Genomic DNA, 13,955 nt, shown 5'->3' on the forward strand with positions numbered 1-13,955 from the left:
TCTGATGTTTCATTGTTGGTGTACAAGAATGCCTTTGATTTCTGAGTATTGACTTTGTATCTGGCTGTTTTGCCAAATTCATTTAATAAGTCGGGGAGTTTTTTGGTGGAGTCTATAGGATTTTCCATGTACACTATCATGTCATCTGCAAACAATGACAGATTTGTTTCCTCCTTTCCAATGTGGATGCCTTTTATTTCTTTTTCTTGTCTGATTGCTGTGGCTAGGACTTCCAATACTATTTTGAATAGGAGTGGTGAGAGAGGGAATCCTTGTCTTGTTCGTGATCTTAGGGGAAAAGCTCTAAGTTTTTGTCCATTGAGTGTGATGTTTGCTGTAGGTCTCCCATATATGTCCTTTATTATGTTGAGGAATGCTCCCTCTATTCCCACTTTGCTGAGTGTTTTTATCAGAATTGGGTGCTATACCTTATCAAGTGCTTTTTCCGCATCTATTTATATGATCAAGTGGTTCTTGTCTTTGCTTTTGTTTATGTTGTGTATTATGTTTATTGATTTACCAATATTGTACCATCCTTGCATCCCTGGGATGAATCCCAGTTGGTCATGGTGTATGATCTTTTTAATGTATTGCTGGATGCGGTTTGCCAATATTTTGTTGAAGATTTTAGCATCTATTTTCATCAGTGTTATTGGCCTGAAGTTTTCTTTCTTTGTTATGTCTTTATCTGGTTTTGGGATTAGGATGATGTTGGCTTTGTAAAACGAGTTTGGGAATCTTCCATCTTCTTCAATTTTTTGAAATAATCTGTGGAGGATGGGGTTTATCTCTCCCTTAAATGCTCTGTAGAATTCTCCTGTGAAACCATCTGGTCCAGGGCTTTTGTGTGTCAGAAGCTTGTTGATTACTGTTTCAATTTCATCAGGCATTACTGGTCTGTTCAGGCTTTGTGCTTCTTCCTCACTGAGTTTTGGAAAGTTATATTTTTCTAGAAATTTGTCCATTTCATCTTGGTTTTCAAATTTTCTGGTATACAGTTCTTCATAGTAATTTCTTACAATCCTTTGTATCTCAGTGGTATCTGTTGTAGTCTCTCCTCTTTCATTTCTGATTGTATTTATTTGGGTCCTCTCTCTTTTTTTCTTGATGAGCCTACTTAAAGGCTTGTCGATTTTGTTTATCTTTTCAAAGAATAAGGTCCTGGACTTATTGATCCTCAGAATTGTGCTTTTAGTATCTATGTCATTTAATTCTGCTCTGATCTTGGTTATTTCCTTTCTTGTACTTGCTCTCGCTGTCTTTGTTGTTGTTCTTCAAGTTCTCGTAGGTGTATGGTTAGGTTGTTTATTTGAGCTGTTTCTATAGTTTTTAGGTAGGCCTGTATTGCTATAAACTTCCCTCTCAGGACTGCCTTCCCTGTGTCCCACAGGTTTTGGATTGTTGTGAGTTCATTTTCATTTGTTTCCAGAAACTTTTTGATTTCTTCCCTAATGTCATTCTTGACCCATTCATTGTTTAATAGCATGCTATTCAATCTCCATGTTTTTTAGTGTTTTGGGGCTTTTTCCTTGAGATTTGTTTGTAGTTTCAGTCCCCTTGTGGTTGGAGGAAATGCTTGATATGATTTCAATTTTCTTGAACTTGTTGAGGCTTGTTTTGTGTCCTGTCATGTGGTCTATTTTTGAAAATGTTCCATGTGCATTTGAAGAGAATGTGTATTTTGCTTCTTTGGGATGAAAGGCTCTCTATATGTCAGTTAAGTCCATTTCATCTAGGGCGTTGTTCAATGCCTCAATATCTTTGTTGATATTTTGTTTGGAAGATCTGTCCATTTTTGACAGTGGGGTGTTAAAGTCCCTTACTATAATTGTGTTGCTGTCAATATCTTTCTTGAAGTCCTCCATGATTTTCCTTATGTAATTGGGTGCTCCTATGTTGGGTGCATATACATTTACTATGTTTTTGTCTGCTTGATGGATTCTTCCCTTGAGAATTATGAAGTGACCTTCTGGGTCTCTTTTTATGGCTCTTTTTTTGAAGTCTATTTTGTCCAATATGAGTACTGCTAGCCTGGCTTTTCTTTCCTGTCCATTTGCTTGGAATATTTGTTTCTAGCCCTTCACTTTCAGTCTGTGTAGGTCTTTTGTTCTGAGGTGGGTCTCTTGTAGGCAGCATATGTGTGGGCCATGTTTTCTTATCCATTCCACTATTCAGTGTCTTTTGATTGGGGCATTTTTTCATTCATGTTTAATGCTTTGAGAATTTTATTTTAACACTCATAAAGACATCGGGGAGGCTGATACAGTGGAGGGCCAGAAGAAAGAGAATTGGTTAGAGGAGAATAGAAGTGTGCATATTACAGCATGTCTACTCATTTCTGTTTCAGAACACAAGATGAACATGCATGTTATTCACAGCCATGGGGGTGTTGACTGGAACTTTCATATTTCACATGATTGCCCCATTTTGTCTGTGGGGCAGCGATGGGTCTACACTGTCACTTACATTATATTTTCCAGACATGCTAAGTTGACAGCTTTTGCTGAAATCTTTAGCATTTCCTTTAAGGAGCATCTTGGCTTCATGTGGGATTTGGTAGTTAGTAATGACTCACTCACTGGTGATAAGTACTTAAGAGAATACTTTACAAATATACGGATGATGATACAAGTCTCACCAGAGTTAGACTGTGCAGCTAGTTAGTTAGGATTAATTAGGTGTTGAAAAGCAGACCTCCAGATGTGTTTTCTGGGTGGGGGTCATGTCCTAGTTATTCAGAATGTCCAAAGAATTTAGATAGTCCGTTTCTCTGGGGCTTATCCACTTATTTGACCTTCAGGAAACTAGCTGTTAGTCCTGGTGAAATTGGTTAATTCATGAAATCACTCAAGTAGTCTGTGCCAAGTGCTGTACAGCCTGCTAGGGACACTTCAGTGAAAATCACAGGAACTTGCATGTTGTCTAGCCATACTGAGGTTTCACGACAATAGGCTGCGTTCCATGCCTGCCCTGCAGTGCTGTGCCCTAGGCAGCATGCATGGGTTTGGGATTCAGGAAGTAAAGTTGGTTCATGGTGCACAAGGCCTTGGAAAAATTGTTTAACTTTCCTACATACAGTCTCCTATATGTAAAGTGGAGATAATAGCAGTACTGAGAACTAGGGTTATTAAACTATTAAAAGAGATGATATATGTAAGAACTTAACACTGTGCTTGGCACATAGTAAGCTCTCAATAAATATCAGGTCTTATTATTTTTGGACAGAAGCCTGGGGGGCAGGGTGAAGATGAATTTGCAAAAATTCACCGCTATTATTAAAAGCATCAAAAGCAATATTATTGATCTTTTTTTTAAAAAAAGATTTTATTTTAATTATTTTTAGATAGAGGGGAAGGGAGGGAGAAAGAGAGGGAGAGATACATTAATTGGTTGCCTCATATATCCACCTGGATCTGGGACCAAACCCGCACCCCGGACATGTGCTCTGACTGGGAATTGAACCGGCAGGCAACCATTCGCTTTGCGGAACAATGTCCAAGCAACTAAGCTACTACACTGGTCAGGGTGATACCATTGTTCTTCTTGTGTGCCACAGACTGCAAATTTGGGCTCCTGTCAATAGATGGTTTCCCGGAATTTTGAGAATTTTTCAAAAATTTATAGTTACATAAATACTTACTAAGAGAATTAAACTGAAAATGTAGGGTGTCTTTAAAATTTGACTCTCATATACACACATATATCTATATATGTCATATGTATGTGCATACACGTGTATCTATGTGCACATGCATGCACACATATATGCACACACATGAGTGTATATGTATATGCATGTGATGTGTGTGTGTGTGTGAGAGAGAGAGAAAGAGTCATGTATATATGTACAACTATCTGGTTCTGAAGTACCTGCTTCTGTTTGACAGGGAAGAGGGAGGGGGAGATGTCATATTGGCTGGCCCCTTTTCTCTTAAGCTGTGGTAAGGTACACATAACATAAAATTTATCATCTTAATCATTTTTAAGTGTACATACTGGTAGTGTGAAGTATATTCACATTGTTGTGCATCCAATCACCAGAATTTTTTCATCTTGCAAACTTAAACTCTGTACCTACCAGCAATGAGTGAGAGTTCCTATTACTCCACATCCTTGTCGGCATTTGGTATTGCCAGTGTTTGGATTTTAGCTATTCTAATAGGCGTGTATTTTTATCTTATTGTTTTAGTTTATGGTTCCCTAATGACATTTCTATATGTTTATTTGCCATCTATAGATCTTCTCTGGTGAGGTGTCTACTCAGTCTTTTGCTCATTTCTTAAATTGGGTGTTTGTTTTCTTACTGTTTAGTTTTAAGGGATTTTTGGATTCCAGTTCCTTCTTGGATATTTGCTTTGCATAGATTTTCTCTCAGTCTGTGACTTTTCTTTTCATTCCCTCAACAGTGTTTTTCACAGAAGTTTTTAATTTTAAATAAGTCTGATATCATTTATTCATGGATAATATTGTTGTTGCTTGTATATAAGAAGTCATTGCTAAAACCAAGGTAATTTAGATTCTCCCCTATGTTATCTTCTAGAAGTTTTAAAGTTTTGTGTTTTACATTGAGGTCTGTGATTGATTTTTAGTTAGTTATTGTGGGAAGTCTGTGTAAGGTTTTATTTTTTTTACATGTGGGTGTCTAGTTGTTCTAGTACATTAAAATTTTTTAATTAAATCTGTTGGGGTGACATTGGCTAATAACATTATATAAATTTCAGGTGTACAACTTGTAATATGACATCTGTGTACTTCATTGTGTGCTCACCACCTGAAGTCTAGTCTTCTTTCATCAACATGTGGTTGATCCCTTTTATTCTTTTTGTCCTGCCCCAGCACCACCCTTCCCTTCTGGTAACCACCACTCTGTTGTCGGTATCTACACGTTGGTCTTGTCAGTTTATTTGTTGCTTTTTTATATTTCACAAATGTGTGAAATCATACCATTCTTGTACTTAACCATCTGACTTAGTTTGCTTAGCATAATACTCTCAAGATGCATCCATGTTGTTGCAAATGGTAATGTCTCATTTTTTATGGTGGTGTAGTATTCCATTGCACATATGTACCACATCTTCTATATTAAATCACCTGTTGAAGGACATGGGTTTTGTCCATATCTTGGCTACTATAAATAATGCTGCAATGGGCATAGAGCTAGATTTATTTTTATAGATGTTTTCAAATTTTGGGGGTAGATACCTAGAAGAGGAGTTGCTGGGTCATATCGTAGCTCTGTTCTTAATTTTTTGAGAAAACTCTGTACCGTTTTCCATAGTGGCTGCACCACATTCTCCCCAGTAGTATACTAGGATTCCCTTTGCTCCTTATCCTCTTCAACACTTGTTATTATTTGTCTTATTGACAATAGCCACAGTAAGAGGTATAAGGTAGAATCTCATTGTGGTTTCAATTTGCACTTCCCTTATAGCTAGTGATGTTGAGCACCTTTTCATGTATCTGTTAGCTATCTATGTGCCTTCCTTTGAAAAATGTCTATTTAGCTCCTCTACCTATTTTTTTTTTATTTGATGGTTTGGGTTTTTTTGTCATTGAGTTGTATGAGTTCTTTATACACTTTGGATATTAACTCCACATCAGAGGTATCATTTGCAAATATCTTCTCCCATTTGGTTTGTTAACTTTTTGTTTGTTGATGGTTTCTTCTACTGTGTAGAAACTTTGTAGTTTGACATAGTTCCATTCATTCATTATTTGCTTTTACTTTTCTTGCCTTTGGAGTCAAATTCATAAAATTCTCTCTGAGACCAAGGTCCATAAGTTTAGTACCTATGTGGTCTTCTATTATTTCAGGTCTTTGTTCCATTTTGAGTTAATTTTTATATGTGGTGTCAAATAACAGTCCAGTTTCATTCTTTTGCATGCGGCTTTCCAATTTTCTCAACACACTTTATTAAAGAGACTTTCTTTCCTCCATTGTATGTTTTTAGGTCCTTTGTTGAAAATTAGTTGTCCATATACATGTGGATTAATTTCTGAGCTTTCAATTCTGTTCTGTTGGTCTGTGTGTCTGTTTTCTGCCAACAACATACTGTTTTTAATATTGTAGCTTTGTAGTATAATTTGAAGTCAGGGAATGTGATACCTCTGGCTTCATTCTTTTTTCTCAGGATTGCTTGACTGTTTGGTGTCTTTTGTGGTTTTATACAAATTTAATGACTTCTGGTTCTATTTCTTTGAAAAATGTCACTGGGATTTTGTTGCATTAAATCTGCATGCTGCTTTGGGTAATATGGCCATTTTAACTATGTTGGTTTTTTCAACTCATGAACACAGAGTCTTTCTACTTCTTTGTGTCGTCTTCAATTTTTTTCAACAGTGCCTTGTAGTTTTCAATGTAAAGATCTTTCACATCCTTTGTTAAGTTTATTCCTAGATATTTTATCATTTTTGTTGCATTTGTAAATGGGATCATTTTCTTCATTTTTTTCTGATATTTCATTGTTAGTATATAGACTGTATATTGATTTTTATATACTGGTGTTGTATCCTGCCACTTTACTATATTTGTTAATTGTTTCTAATAGTGTTATATGAAGTCTTTAGGGTTTTCTTTTATTTTACATTATAATAACTTTGTTTATTAGAAAAATGTACATTCACAAGGTAAAAAACATTAAATTACAAATAAGTCTGCAATAGTAGAAAATGGTACCCAAAATATCCTCTCAAAATAATTTAATCAATTCTTGAACAGATGCTGATAAGTAACTTATCCTCTTCAAAAAAAAACAAATTACATACAGATTTATTTTACTTTATGCAAGAGAAAAGTTTTATATGAACCGGAGTTTATTTTAAATATAGCCAAGTTTTACAAGATAGTATGAAGAAGCTTTGTGAAGTTATAAATCCCTACATATATGATAATCACTCTGTCTTTTCTTAAAAGATTTTATTTATTTTTCTTTTAGGGAGAGGAAAAGAGAGGGAGAGAAACATAGATCAGTTGCCTCTTGCACACCCCCACCTGGGGACCTGGCCCATAACCCAGGCATGTGCCCTGACTGGGAATCAAACTGTCAGCCTCTCAGTTTGTGGGATGACACCCAACCCACTGAGCCATACCAGTCATGGCAATAATCACTGTATCTTAACAAGTTTAAGTTTAGGTTTTCTAAACATCTTTTCTTAAATATAAAATTTTTAATATATTTTAATATAGATATAAATAAATATATAAAATATATATTTTTCTGAAGTATATACTACTTTTAGTTTTTCATACTTTAGGTTCTCCTGTTACATTTTTTTCAGTTTATACTCAACTTATCCCATCTAAGACCTAAACTAGGTGATTTTTTTCTCTCAAACTTTCCTCCCTGCTCTCTCCAACCTCACGTCACTTCCTCACCTTCTTTTGTGCCTAGATCTGCACTGGTATAATCCATAAGAAGCAAGTGCTCTCAATAAAAAGGTGGTGGTCATTTTTGCAAGGTTATAGTTTATCTGAATTTTATTTAATATTATAAGTCTTTAGAAGTTGGGAAACGTTTCAAAGTCATATTTTTGCATGGAAGCAGGCTAACCATTAAGCTAAGATAAAAGCCCTAGTCTGTGGGCTTCAAATTATGTTTCTCAAATATTTCTGCTAATAGGAGTCACAGGTGTAGGTAACTCAATTAAACCTACACTTAGCAATTAATTAACTGCTACTGCAACTTTCTGGGCTATTTTTCCTACTATGAAAAATACAGTGGTTAAGAATGTGAACTCTGAAGACAGACAGTTACTTTGACAGGAACCTAAACTTTTCTGTGCCTTTATTCCTTAATCTGTAAAATAGGAATCATAATAATACTTTCATTGTATAAAACTGAATTAAACTGTACATCACACATTACCTGGGATATGAACTCTGTAAGTGTTCACTATTATCATTTTATTATTAACATTATTGTTGTTATTTCTATCATTCACATTATCTATCTAAACCAAAGGTAGAGTTTACCATTTAGGATTAGTGTGCCCCAACACATGTAAGACAGAGGAAGGAGCTGTAGAACACCAGGGAAGAGGGATTCCGGGACTTGACTAAACAGCCAGAAAACTGGCTATCGTTCTAAGTCTAACTGAAGGAGCCTTGCTATGGGAGGTGGAGAAGATTCAAAACTATCTCTAAAATGTAACCATAGGATGATTTCTGTTATATTAAGCATTCTATTATAGCTAAAGAAGTTGGATGTAAGAATACAGCAAATGTCAGTAGCAAAAAATCCCAAACCATCCAATTAAAAAGTGGGCAGAAGACCTGAACAAATGTCTGTCTAAAGAAGATACACAAATGGTGTCCCTAGCTGGGTAGCTCGGTTGGTTATATCATTGGCTTGATATGCCAAGGTTGTGGGTACTATCCCTGGTCAGGGTACCTATAAGAATTAACCAATGAATGCATAAGTAAGTAGAAAAACAAGTTGATCTCTCTTTCTCTCTCTCTCTCAAATTAATAAATAAAGATTTAAAAAGACACATAAATGGCCAGCAGGCACATAAAAAGTACTCCACATCGGTAATCCTCACAGAAGTACAAATCAAAAACACAACAAAATATTATCACACGTATTCTGTGTGTGTGTTTGTATATAAAATGGATTATTATTCAGCCACAGGAAAGGAGATCCTGCATTTGTGATGACATGGATGGGCTTTGAGGGCATCATGCTAGGTATGATACCATTTGTATGTGAAATCCAAAAAAGCTGAAGTATTAGAGGTGGCATGTAATGATAGCTGCCAGGGGCTAGGGAATGGAGGAAATTTGGAGACGTTGGTTGAAGAGTATAAACTTCCCGTTATAAGATCAATAAGTACTGGGAATCTAAGGTACAGCATGATGATTATAGCCAATAGTTCTGTATTATATACTCAAAAGTTACTAAGAGAGTAGATCTTAAATGTTCTCACCACAGAAAGGAAATAGTAATTATGAGATGGGATGGAGCTTCTAGCTAATGCTATGGTGGTGATCATATTATAATATATACATGTATCAAGTCAACATGTTGTAGATCTTAAACTTATGCAATGTTATATGTCAATTATATCTCAATAAAGCTGGAAACAAAGAATCAAAAGACACAAGAAGATATCCATCTACAAGCCAAGGAAGACCTCCAAATAAACCAACCCTGCCAACACCTTGACCTTGGACATCTAACCTCCATAAACTGTGAGAAATAAATTTCTGCTGCTCAAGCACAGGAAAGTACTTCAAATTTAGTGTAAAATGCAGAATATAGTGTTTATTCCCAGATTTGAAAATATTTACCCTGTAGAAAACATTTGGAAAAGTTTTTTGAAATATTTTTACTTTTTTGGTAGTATTGATTACCTAGGCATAGGTATAGATGTCTTGCATCCTCATACAACCACATCAAAATTACAACTAAATTATAGAAAAACCATCCCTCAGAACCATCAGAAATCAAGTTGAGTGGATGTCTGACAACTATGGAATTAAAGAACTTACATCCATCCAGACTATAGGGAGATGCAGAACAGGCTGGTCCCACATCCACATGTGGTGGATTAATATTTGGGAAGGATATCTCGGGAGTGAGGGGTCCCATCCCCACACCAGGCTCCCCAGTCCAGGGTTCCAGGGCCAGAAAGATAAGTCCTCATAACTTCTGTTGCAAAAACCAGTGGGGATTGAATCAGTGGAAGAAACTTCTAGAGTCCCAAGCAATTCCCCTTAAAGAACTCACACGTGGACTTATTCAGACTCACTCCCTCTGAGCTCCAGCACCAGGGTACCAACCGAAAGGCACCAGTGGCATACAGGGAGGAACTAAGGTGTCTGGCATGAAGGCAGGAGCTGGTGGACAGTTTTCTCCAAAACAGAAAGGTGGACAGAAGCCATTGTGTCTTTTCTGAGCCCTCCTCCCACAAAGCCACAGAGCTGGCATGGCGTACCATATCTGAGGCTCTGTGAAACTGGCTGACACTCTATTCCCTGCCCTGGAGGCCCCCTGAGGCTCTGTCCCACTCAACTTACAGCTGTTAACAGTGGCTTTTCTGTATGGATGGCTGATCTCGGCTCATGCTTCACAACTTCCTAAATCTTTTCAAACAAGCAACAGTTGACCTCAGTGAGCCACCAGCCGCTGTACCTCTTGCTAAGTGGCCCCAGGCATGACACTAGCAGCAGCCATCCTAGATTCACAGCTTGGCTTTGTCTGGGAGTCTCCAAGCCCCTCACAAAAATCAGCCATCTCAGATTGCTTTATAGCTCAAGCAGGGTATCCCCAGGCAAATCACAGGTGGGGGCTGACCTTGGCCTGCATCACCTGTGAAACTCCAGGGTGCACACCCAGTGGACACCTACAGACCATGTCAAGGCACCAACCCCCTGCCCCTGCACAGCTGATTCTCCTCAGAGGGTGGATGTTGGTGGTCAGTGGTCACAGCCAGTCCTTGCAGGGCTGGCTGGGTAAATACTTCCCATTGACATGCCAACAGCAACCAAGGCTCAACTATAAAAGGAAGGTGTTCTCAGCCCACACAAAGGGTACACCTTGAGTACCCAGCTTGGGTGATAGGGGAGGCTGTGTCCTGGACCCTACAGGACACCTACTACATTGGGCCATGCTACTAAGACAGAGAGTCACAGAAGCTTTACCTAATATGTAGAAACAAATACAGGGAGGCTACCAAAATGAGACAAAGAAAAGGCTCATGGCCCAAATGCAAGAACAGATCAAAACTCCAGAAAAATAACTAAACAAAATGGAGAGAAGCCATCTATCAGATGCAGAGTTCAAAACACTGGTTATAAGCATGCTCAAGGAACTTAGTGAGGACTTCAACAGCATAAAAAAGATCCAGTCAGAAATGAGGGATACACTAATTGAAATAAAGAACAATTTACAGGGAAACAACAGTAGAGTGGATGGAGCCAAGAATCAAATCAATGATTTGGGACATAAGGAAGACAAAAACAAACAAACAAGCAACCCCCCCAAAACAAAAAAACAAAGCAAAAAAACAACCAGAACAATGAGAAGAAAAAAGGAATCCAAAAAGATGAGGGTAGTGCAAGGAGCCTCTGGGATAACTTCAGGTGTTCCAACATTCACGTCATAGGGGTGCCAGAAGGAGGTGAGAAATAGCAAGAAATTGGAAATCTATTTGAAAAGATAATGAAAGAAAACTTCCCTAATTTGGTGAAGTAAATAGACATCCAAGTTCGGGAAGCACAGAGAATCCAAAACAAGATGGATACAAAGAGGCCCACTCCAAGACACATCATAACTAAAATGCCAAAGGTTAAATATAAAGAGAGAATTCTTAAAACAGCAAGAGAAAAGCAGTTAGTTACTGCTTTTGGGATTGGCAAGAAATGTTGAAAGTCACGAAAAGCAGGGATCTAAAACCAAGATTGCTTTACTCAGTGACAATATCATTTAGAATGGCAGGGCAGATAAAGAGCTTCCCAGACAAGAAAAACTAAAGGAGTATGTTAAAGGAGTATCACCAAACCATTATTATATGAAATATTAAAAGGGCTTGTTTAAGAAAAAGATCAAAACTATGAGCAATAAAATGGCAAAAATACATAACTATCAACAATTGAATCTAAAAAAGAAACTAAGCAAACAAGAAGAACAGAGACAGAATCATGGATACTGAGAGCATTTTGATGGTTGCCAGATGGGGTGGGAGGGGGGTGGGTAGGGGAATGGGTGAAGAGGTGAGGGGAATAAGAAGTACAAATAGGTAGTTACAGAATAGCCATGGGATATAAATTCCAGTATAGGAAATGGAGTAGCCAGAGAACTTACATGTATGACCCATGGACATGAACAATGGTGTGGGGATAGACTGAGGGAGTGGGGATTATTGAATGGAGGGGGACAGGGGGGAAAATTGAGATAATTATAATAGCATAATCGATAAATATAGTTAAATATGATTATCCATATACCTAGCTTTGTACTAGTTCCTTTGATCACAATTCAACTTATGTAGATACAGAATGTGTACATAGAGACTGTACACTCAAGAAAACTCAGAAAGCTGTTAGATTAAAGCCATTTTGCCTCAAATGTTTATTTACTAGCCTGTCTAGCTTGGGGCCGAATGGAGCATTCAAATGTAAAATTCTGCAGTTCTGAATAGCTATGGAGACATAGCCTGAAAACTATCGTGTTTGCCATGCTACTACTAAGACATGGGAAAGTAAATAAAGTGATAGTTTTTCTCCAGAACTTAAGGGAGTAGAAAAATGCCATCAAGTTATATATACATATAATAGCACATACCTGGCTTATGTTTTTAAGGTGAATTACTTGTTAACACTTGAAAGAAAAAAGTAGTTAGCCCTACTAAAAGTAGTGAAATCCAACTTGATCTCTTAATCCTCTTTATTGCTCAGAAATTAGAATTATTCATACTCATCCCTTAACTAAGGGATTACTTAGGGAGATAAGACAGAAGGCATAGTATTAAAAATAAAGTAAGGTATGATGGCAGGCATGCTAAGTGGAAAAGTTAAGAGCCATGCTATTTATTTCATAAGGAAAATTGATAGTAATAGAAAATGCATTTTAAATAAATAAGAAGTAGGTATCTTAAAATAAATGTACCTCAAGCTTCTGGCCAAGATGGAGACGTAGGTAGACACACTGTGCCTCCTCGCACAACCAAAAGAAGGACAACAGTTTAGAAACAAAAAACAAACAGAACTGACAGAAAATCAAACTGAATGGAAGTCCAACAACCAAGGAGATAAAGAAGAAACATTCATCCAGACCCGTAGGAGGGGCAGAGATGGGTGGCCGGGCGGAGAGGACTCTGGCGAGACGGCAGCTGGCGGACCCAGCGAGGTAACGGATTATAGAACAGGGCAGGCCAGGTTGCAGCTAGCACACCCCACAAGGTGGTGGCTGGCAGACCCTGCGGCCCCACATTTGTGCATAGATAATCCGGGAGGAATGGCAGCAGAGCGAAACAGACTGCGCAACCCAGGGCCCCAGCAAAGGGAAATAAAGCCTCAAACCTCTGATTGAAAACACCCGTGGGGGTTGAGGTGGCAGCAGGAGAAACTACCAGCCTCCCAGAAGAGTTCGTTGGAGAGACCCACAGGGGCCTAGAGTGTGCACAAGCTCACCCACTCGGGAATCAGCACCAGAGGGGCCCAACTTGATTGTGGGTAGCAGAGAGAGAGACTGAAATCCGGCAGAGAGTGGAGCAAGCGCCATTGCTCCCTATCGGACCCCTCCCCGGCATACAGCATCACAGAGCAATGACCAGCGTTACCCCACCCCGGTGAACACCTAAGGCTCCGCCCCTTTACTTAACAGGCGCACTAAGACAAAAAAGAAAAAATGGCCCAAATGAAAGAATAGATCAAAGCTCCAGAAAAAATACAACTAAGTGACAAAGAGATAGCCAGCCTACCAGATGCACAGTTCAAAACACTGGTACTAAGGATGCTCACAGAATTGGTTGAATATGGTAGCACATTAGATGAAAAAATGAAGGCTATGCTAAGAGAAACAAAGGAAAATGTATAGGGAACCAATAGTGATGGGAAGGAAACTGGGATTCAGATCAATGGTGTGGGTCAAAAGGAAGAAAGTAACATTCAACGAGAACAGAATGAAGAAATGAGAATTCAAAAAAATGAGGAGAGGCTTAGGAACCTCCAGGACATCTTTAAACATTCTGACATCTGAATTATAGGGGTGCCAGAAGGAGAAGAGGAAGACCAAGAAATTGAAAACCTTTTTGAACAAATAATTAAGGAGAATTTCCCCAATCTGGCAAAGGAAATAGACTTCCAGGAAGTCCAGGAAGCTCAGAGAGTCCCAAAGAAGTTGGACACAAGGAAGCACACACCAAGGCACATCATAATTACATTATCCAAGAATATAGAGAAGGAGAGTATCTTAAAAGCAGCAGGAGAAGAGGAGAGTTACCTACAAAGGGGT

This window comes from Desmodus rotundus, chromosome 3 (genome assembly GCF_022682495.2).
Source record: "Desmodus rotundus isolate HL8 chromosome 3, HLdesRot8A.1, whole genome shotgun sequence".
NCBI classification, from domain to species: Eukaryota; Metazoa; Chordata; class Mammalia; order Chiroptera; family Phyllostomidae; genus Desmodus; species Desmodus rotundus.